Source organism: Dipodomys spectabilis, unplaced genomic scaffold (genome assembly GCF_019054845.1).
Source record: "Dipodomys spectabilis isolate Male_0828 unplaced genomic scaffold, ASM1905484v1 ptg000054l, whole genome shotgun sequence".
Classification (NCBI taxonomy): domain Eukaryota; kingdom Metazoa; phylum Chordata; class Mammalia; order Rodentia; family Heteromyidae; genus Dipodomys; species Dipodomys spectabilis.
In genome coordinates this window covers 43,460,836-43,466,904 of record NW_024870731.1, presented here as the reverse complement: position 1 = coordinate 43,466,904, position 6,069 = coordinate 43,460,836, and positions in this window count along the sequence as shown.

Here is a 6,069-nt window from a genome sequence, read left to right as displayed (position 1 = left end):
TCACCCCACAAGCTCAGCCTTCCTCAGGGGTCCTCAACGGCTCTCCTCTGAGAGAGGCTCTGGGGACCCCGCCCCGCCAGGTCTCCTCACCCTGACCCCTGGCCACCCTCTGACCCCTTCCCTGGCACCTGGCAGTTCCTGCCTCCCTACCCCTGCCTCGCTCTGGCTTCCCCTTTGCCACTCTATCCAGGTTCTCACCAGCTGTACCAGCTGGGATACACCAGCCTACCACCAGCTAGCTTCCTGCTCTTGCTGCCAGGGTTTGCCCTCCTCCAACATAGCACTACACACCACTCAACACCCACCCTTAAACGCTGTCCTTGGATCTGGGTGGCAGGCTCTCTGGGTGACAGCACCCTTTCTACCACCCCATTCTACCATACAAAGGAGTGGTACGTGAGAACACTGGAGCTCAGAGCATGAAACATGCCCAAGGTTGCACAGCAGCACTAAGATCAATAACCAGGCCATTTAACCCAATTCCCAAGTTTTTCCCTTAAAAAAAATTAATTTGGTGGCAGGGATTGGACTCGGGGCCTTGTGCTCTACTACCCCAATCTCTTGAATCTTGGCCAAGTATCTAGGGCAGACCCCAGTTCCGCCTCTCCGGAGGGCTTGTGAAGCAGACCCCCAGCAGGGGCGGAAGGACCCGGCAGGCCCTCTGGTTCTGGCTCCCGGAGAGGGGCCACATGCGGCTTGCCCTGGGGTCTCCCGCAGTCTGCACCCCAAGTCATTTCTGAGGGTGTCCTGAGTTGGCTTTCCTTGCTGGGTTTCCTTTTCTCTAGGCTGGTGCCGGTGCAGCGTGAGGGTGAGCAGGCTCTCCTTGCCAGCAGCCAACCCGGCAGAGCGGGCAGGGCCTGTGCCAGGCACCAAGACTTGACGGTCTCTGGAGGGTGGGCCATCCAGGCAGCCGAGGAAGCTGAGAGAAGCAGATGCCACTCCCCAGGCAGGGAGAGGGAGCGGGTGATGGGGACTGCGTGTCTGGGCCGGGAGCTGACAGCCCGAATCAGACCCTGTCCACACAGCACGGGGCCGGCCCAGGCAGGAGCCCAGCCAGCAGCTGCATCTCTGGGGCTCCACAATGCTCACCACTTACTGAGGCCTGGGGCCAATGTGAGGTCCAGATGAGGGGAAGGAAGACAGCCCCACTCCCCATAGCCACACATGGATCCAGGTACCCCTCCACACCAAGTCCATCTCATTGGAGAGAAAAGAGGTGCAGAGTGACAGGTGGGCCGGGATTCCCCAGGGCCACATTGCTCGCCTGTGCTGAGAGCCCCAGCTGCGGTAGTTGCAAGCTGTGTGCTCTGCCACCTCTGGCTACTGACTCCTACTCCGGCTGGATTTCCAGGGCCCTTTTTAGCACCTGACCCCAAACACATGTCCAGTGCATGTCAGGAGAATGAATCAATCAATCCGCTGATCTATCTGGGTGGATCTAGCTGGGCAAAACTGAAACTGAGCCTCTCAGATCATTGCATCTCAGGTGCTCTGAACAGTGTTCCCAGCTTGTCCTGGACTGGTGAGATGATTAGCCCCACATTAAAACAAGGAATTTGAAGCTTGGGGTTGAGCCTGGCTCAGGAATCTTCTACTCACAGCCCTTAGCAAGGGGTGTTTTATGGAACCAGAGTCTACCCTGTAACCTACATGCTGTGTCCTAAACCTACTCCTAGTGTAGAAAGAGGTCGTATGTAGATTTGGGATTGAGGGCCACCCCCCGCCCCCAAGCCAGCCCCATGGCAAAGCCCCATTCCTGGACGGCCATGTGTACCAAGCTGGCCCAGGACCAGCCAGGCTACGAAGTCCCTTCCTCCTTTTGTTCACAGTCAATATGAAGAAGCAAGAGAACTGCTTCATCTGGGAATAAGCTGGAGTTTTCCCACCACTCAGAGGCTGGCTGATCCAATATGAGCTCCTTAACTCTCTGAACCCCAGTTTTCCCATCTTAATATGGAAACAACAATCCTATTACCTGAACAAGTGAGAATAAACACAAGAACAATCAAGTCATCGCCTTTCTCTGGAAGAGTACATGGCACCAGCACAGATGAACCTCAGGAATACAGGGAAGAAAGAGAAAAGCAAGTTCCAGATGAATGCATTCAGCATTCGTCTTTCATGAAGGTGAAGGGGAGGCACAGTGGCACAGAGCTTGCCCGCACGGGCACGGGCCCTAGAGTTCATGCCCTGCACTGAAAACAATGCACCAATGTGAAAAACACACATGGCACCTGTGCATACATTATTTGTAGATATAGTAGTTACAGAATAAAAATTCACTTTGAATGAGAAACACCCAAAGCAAGGCAGTGGTTACCTTTGGTGGAGTCACCAGAATGCCAGAGGTAAACCTGTCCAGGGTCAGGCTCCCCAGCGGTTTTAGCCTTTCTCGGCCCGGGTTGGCCTGTCCTGTCCAGCTGTCCAGTGACAATGGTGGATGGAGCCGCATAGTGACTGCGCAGAGGTAGGGCTGTGGCAGATCCAAGCTGAGTTCTGAAAGAACATTCTGAATTGCACATGCATTGAGGCGACGGTCTTCACCTTGCCAGCTTGTTTCCTCATCTGTGACACAGAGAAACAGCCCACAATGGAGTCTCAGAGAACAAGGTCAAGGATGCCCAGAAAGCCCTCAGTGCCAGCCCAGGCCTGCCAAAGGCACCTCTGGCAACTCATGGCCACAGTGACTGAAGTCATTGCTGGCTTGGGATGCAGATGAGCTGTGTGGGGTCCCAAGATGTGGGACCCCAAAGCTGAGTGGTTGCTCATATGCCAAGCTGGGCATCTCCCCGCCCCCTCCCAGGGAAAGAGGTCAGGCATTGAGACGCTTTGCTCCAAAGCAATCCCTGAAAATCCCTCCCCGGGAGACTCGCAGGCCCCGCTAATCAGTCACTGGGTGAGCTCGCGCACAGAGGCTGACCCACACGTGAGTCCACACCGCCTCCCCCTACCACCAGGGCTGGGGAGCTCTCTGGCCAGTGCAGAAGTGAGGCCTTTGCATCCCAAGAGCCAGGATGAGGGCTACCTCAGTCAGTCTGGGTTCCAGGTGTCCAGGGGTGAGGCCTGGGAATAGGCTTGGTTCTGGCTCTGCCTAGCTTTGGCCTCTCCACTGCTTTGGGCAATAAGCCTCAGTTTTCACATTTGTCCAACAGAGAATGCATGATGGCACCCACTGCAGCATGGTGGTGTGTGCACAATCAGCAGGCTTAGAGCTGCCTTCACCACCACTCCGTCTCAAGGCTATCATCAGCCCTGTCCCAAACTCAGCATTGTCATTAGAAGCACCATGGGGTCAGGGGCTAGGTTCTCAACCACAGTTGGATCCCAGCACAAGGCAGTGTATGTGATCAGCATGTCAGGTAGAAGCCAGGAAGGGGGAAGGGAGGGGTGGGTGGGAGGAAGAGTATCTCAGAGCATGCTTCACGGGACTAAGATCCCTGTGTGCCCTGACTCTGTGCCCTGATACGGTCCTCTCCCTGCCTAAGCCTTCTGGATATCACAATCATCTCCTCATGAGCCCTCCCTGAGAGCTTCTGGGCTGATAAACTACCTCTCCCTCTCCTCTCCTGCTGCCAGCCCAGATCTCCCCATGACTGGCAGCCCGGATGGGGCTCTAGGCTGTGTGCAGTGCCTCAACTCGGCATGAAGGGTCTCTCCGGCTTCTGTGGCTCTGTGCACCCACTGGATGCTCCAGCGCTTTCTGAACAACCCCCAAAGCCAGGCCTGCTCCCATGGATGGAGCCTAAGGACTGGATGGGGGCAAAACAGACTGCAGTGGACTGCTTTGCTGTGCACTGCAGGTGCCTGCAGGTGCCATGTGACCCCTTCCCCGGTGACTAGGGTCTCTGTGGCAAGGATGGTGTGTGACTCCTATGGTTAAGTCACACTGGCACTGCCACTTCCGCCTACTCTCTGGGAGTAACTCCTCTAGGGAGGCCAACCACTACGGGACAGCCACGGGTGCAGAACTGACTCGGCTCGCCTACAGTCAGGCCAGCCCTCTGGACAAGCCATCTGGCTCCATCAAGACTTCTGATGACAGCAGACTCAGCTGACATCTTGACAGTGACTTCATAAGACCTTGGCCATCTCACCCTGAGCCAGACATATCCAGCTAAGCCTCTCCCAAATTCCTGGCCACAGTACAAACATTATGGTGGCTTCAAGTTCTTCCTCTGCGGTGATTTGTCACACAGTGAGGGTAACGGACCATCACAGGCAACCTGAGCTCCCACTGCCTTCCCGAGTGACAGCAGGATTTCAGTCTGAAACTGCCCCTAGGTTGCCAGGGAACCACTTTCCAGGAGTACATGAGAAGCCTCACCCTCATATTCTGGACCAGGGTGTGTGTGGCTGGGGTGCAGTGAGCCTGAGCCACGGGAGGGGAAGAGAGCACTCTGACCCAGGCCCCAAACTGGAGACCTGGTTACTCCCAGAAAGCAGACTTCACTGTTCTTGATGTGGTTTAACACTCTGGGGCAGTGCAAATGCTTTCTGAAGGCAGATGAGAGAACTGAGACTTTCAGGAGATTCATGGTTTCTAGAACAGTCCAGTACTGGTATATGAAGACTTACCTGCCTGCCACAGAGTGCTGAGGCCAAGAAGAGAGCCCAGGATTGTACCCAGTGCAACTTATTGGGGACTTACAGAGAGCAGCTGGATCCCTTTTGTTTGGATCAAAAAGAGGGTAGTTGGGGGAATGTTTCTCATTTACCTAGTCAGATGCTTCCCTGAAGCTGGGGCCTCATAGTTAAGCCTGTGAACAACTCTAATGGTTTTATTTATTTATGGTTTGCTGGAAAACAAGGCAGGAAAGCCCAGCTAGGGTTGCTCAGCTTGATGGAGGTAGTTACAACTCAAGCTTGGCTGTAGTCAAGAAATGCTGCACCCATACCATGATGTTTAGGGAGGCTCAGCAGACTAAGTTCTGAGAAACTTGCAGTCCTGGGGTCTGGTGGAACGCAGGGTTTCACATGCGCTACTCGAGCTTTACCACACTGGGCTGGGCCTGCAGCCTTGGAAGGTTCTTAGCCAGAGGGTGCTGCCAAGCACCCTGCAGGACACAGGTTAAACTGTTCCCCAGAGTCATACCCCACCCCAAAGGTGCTCCTCCGGAGGCTGAGATCGGAGGATCGTGGTTCGAAGCCAACCAGGCTGAAGAGTCCATGAGACTCTTACCACCAACTAACCACCAACAAAAAACCACACGTGGAGCTGTGGCTCAGGTGGCAAGAACGGCAGCCTTTGGGCGAAGAGCTCAAGAGCAGCGCCCAAGACCTGAGTTCGAGCCCCAGGGCCCACACACAGCCACGCGCAGGGGCACGTGCTAGCTGGAGGCCACGCAAGGAAACACACGGGGCGAACGGGGAGGGGGAGGGGAAGGGAGAAGGGGGAGGGAGGGGGAAGAGGGGAGGGAGGGGGAAGGGGCAGAGGAGGGGGGGAGGGAAATGGGGAGGGGAGGGGGGGAAGGGGGAGGGGGGAGGGAGGGAGAAGGGGGGAGGGGGGAGGGAGGGGGAAGGGAGGGGGGGAGGGGAGGGGGAAGGGAGGGGGGAGGGGAGGGGGGGCAGGGAAGGGGAGAGGAAGGGAGGGGAGAAGGGGGGGAGGGGGAGCAGGGGAGGGGGAGGGGGAGGGGAGGGAAGGGAGGGGGGGAGGGGAGGGGGGAGGGGGAAGGAGGGGGGAGGAGAGGGAGGGGGAGGGAGGGGGAAGGGGGAGGGAGCAGGGGAGGGGGGAGGGAGCAGGGGGAGGGGGAGGGGAAGGGGGGAGGGAGTAGGGGGAGGGGGAGGGGAAGGGAGCAGGGGGAGGGGGACGGGGAGGGGGGAGGGGGACGGGGAGGGGGGAGGGGAGCAGGGGAGGGGGAGGGAGCAGGGGAGGGGGAGGGGCAGGGGAGGGGGGAGGGGCAGGGGGGAGGGGGAGAGGGGAAGCGGGAGGGGGAAGGAGGGGGGAGGGGAAGGAGAGGGGAGGGGAGGGGGAGAGAGGAAGCGGGAGGGGGGAAGGAGGGGGAGGGGGGCGGCCAGGAGGGGGGAGGGGGGAGGGGCAGAGGGAGGGGGGAGGGGGGGAGGGGGAAGGGG